The following is a 2989-nucleotide window of genomic DNA, read 5'->3' as shown; positions in this document are numbered from 1 at the left end:
TCGAGGGTGACCCACGGTTGCATCCACCAATCGGTCGATTCGGGGTAGGGGGAATGGGTCCTTTGGGCACGCCTTGTTCAGGTCCGTGAAGTCCACGCAAACCCTCCATTTCCCTGTCTTCTTCCTTACCACCACCGTGTTTGCCAACCATTCGGGGTAAAAGACCTCTTTAATAGCCCCTACTTTTTTCAGTTTTGCCACTTCGTCTCTTACGGCACTGGCATGTTCCTTTGAAAGGCGTCGGGGCGGCTGCTTCTTCGGAGTGGAAGAGGGGTTGACGTTCAGGTGGTGACAAATAAGGCTAGGATCAACTCCCGGGGCATCGTAGGCGTCCCAGGCAAACACATCGACATTTCCTCTGAGAAATCTGACCAGTTCCTCTTTTTCTTGAGAAGGCAACTTAGAGCCGACCTGAAAAAACTTCTCCGGGTTGTTGTTGACAGCGAACTTATCTAAACTTTCACACCTTATCTCCTAGGCTAGCCCATCGCCTTGCCCTGCCGAGGCGGCTGGTTACTATAAGCTCTCTGGGGCCGAGGACTCGGCACGGGGCCGATGTAAGATGGCGGCCACCATACACTGCCTGGCCACGGCCTAATCTCCTCGGATCTCTTCTACTTGTCCTCTGGATGGGTATTTTACTTTTTGGTGAAGTGTGGAGGATACGGCTTCTAGGGCGTGGATCCATGGCCTGGCAACTATTGCGGTGTAGGGTGAGTAAGCGTCGACCACGATAAAATTTACCTCCACCACCTCCGACCCAATCTATATGGGTAGTCGGATCTGCCCCTTTGGCGTAACAATCCTCCCTTCGAAGCTGAGAAGGGGGGAGTCATAGGCTGTCAAATCTTCTGGTTTCAAGTTCAGCCCCTTGTATAGATCAGGATACGTTATCTCTACCGCACTTCCCGAGTCTACTAACACCCTTTTCACATCGAAGCCTCCAATTCTTAACGTAACCACCAAGGCATCGTCGTGAGGTTGAATAGTTCCTCTCTTATCCTCGTCCGAGAATCCCAGTATCAAAGAGCTTCGCTTTTTTGACCTTTTGGGTTCCCTTTGCCTGCCCTCGGAGGGGAGCTGATCAACAGCCAGTACCCTGGGGATGGGTGGCCCAGTTCTTCCTGGTGCGGCGAGGATGACATGTATCGTTCCGGCGGGGGGTCTTAAGGACACATCCTTTCAAGACTCTTGTATTGCTTGACCGGGATGGCCGCTCGAAGGGTGCAGAAGGTGACGTAACTTCCCTTCTCGGACCAACTGATCCAGGTGATTCCATAGATTCCTGCAATCCTCGGTGGTATGCCCATGGTCCTGATGATAGTGGCAGTACAGGTTCTGGTTACGTTTGGAAGGGTCTCCAGCCATCTTTCCTGACCATCTAAAATAGGGCTCGTTCCTTACTTTCTCCAGCACTTGTTGTACTGGCTCCCTGAATACGGCATTCACTGTCTACGGGTTGCTCTGTCCAGCCTGTCGCGAAAAATCTCTCCTCGGCTGGCTAGGGTTATACCGTTCCGACCTAAAATCATTTGCTTTGGGGGGGGGGGTGACCTTCTCCTTTTCCCTTCCTTGCAGCTGATTTTCCTCCACCCTTTTGTACTTGTCGATCCTATCCATCAACTGATGAATATCGGCAACTGGTTTACCAGTGAGGGATTTCCTTAAGCCATGCTCGGTGGGGAGACCGCTTTTGAACGTGCTGATAGCAACATCATCATAGTTGTCATCTAAGTCGTTATACACCTCCCAATATCTATCCGAGTATGCTTTCAGGGTTTCTCCTTCGTGCATGGATAAGGACAATAGCGAACTGAGGGGTCGAGGGACTCTGGTGTTTGTGATAAAACGGGAGCAGAAAGCCTGAGTGAGCTGCTTGTAGGAGCCTATGAAATTTGTCTTCAGGCTGTTGAACCACTTCATCACCATTGATCCCAAGCTGGATGGGAAGATTTTGCACATTAGGGCTTCATTTTGCGAGTAGATTGCCATTTTCTGGTTAAACTGACTCACATGCTCTACCGGGTCTGCTCAGCCGTTATAGATGGCGAACGCCGGTTGGTTGAAGCGTCGAGGCAGCTTAGCCCCTTCAATTCTATATGTGAAGGGTGACCTTGAAACCTGGTCCAGCGCCTTGTTCATAGCATCGTTCCCCGAACCTTTGCTGGATGGGCTCTCATACTTCCGTACAGGGCGTGGTTCCCTCTCGTAGGAAAAGGTTTCACTTGGGGGGGTCCTTGACCTCCGTCGGTAACTCGCATCCTCCGCATTAGAAGACTCGTCTGAGTCAGAGGGAGATCGTTTTCGCTGCACACGTCGTAACTTCCTTTTCAGGTCATCTATCTCTCACTGCATGGCCTGATGACTATTTCGCTTCTGGGACACGTGACTACCTATCTGAGTGTGACTCTGGCTCGTCTGGATAGTATGCACACTTCCCTCACGATTCCTCCTGTCGCTTGGGTTGGCGGGGTTATTTTGCCTCTGAGACTCGGCGGGTTGTGTCTGTTGGGAGTTAGTCTGGTGAGGATTCTCCTGGTGTGGACCTAGTTCTGCCATACTCGACCGTTGTGCTAGCTGATGCCCTAGTCCTTCCCACAGACGGCGTCAATTGTAGTTGCACGATTTTTCTAGTCTAAACCCTATTGATCAGGCCTTGGCTTAAGGCGCAACACACAATAAATCTTTGTAGAGGATGGGTCAAAGAACTTAGCCTCAGTGAACTTAGTCGGTCTGATGCATGGACAATATTATTGCAGAAACGAAAACACAAGAATGGATATCTAATAGAAGATTCTATTTTCTGAGTCCCGAATACATTTCTCTCTCTCTCTCTCCCCCCTCTTTGAGGGACTCCACTATATTATATAGCTCTCTCCTTCTTATCTGAACCTTACACTTGTTGATCATCTAAGCCCCCACTTGAGCACCTGTCCTATCAGACACCCTTATCACTCCCTTGTGAGTTGCAGTGGCCAAGGTAGTACTG

The sequence above is a fragment of the Quercus lobata genome, chromosome 11 (genome assembly GCF_001633185.2).
Source record: "Quercus lobata isolate SW786 chromosome 11, ValleyOak3.0 Primary Assembly, whole genome shotgun sequence".
Taxonomy (NCBI): Eukaryota; Viridiplantae; Streptophyta; class Magnoliopsida; order Fagales; family Fagaceae; genus Quercus; species Quercus lobata.
This window is presented reverse-complemented; position numbering follows the sequence as displayed.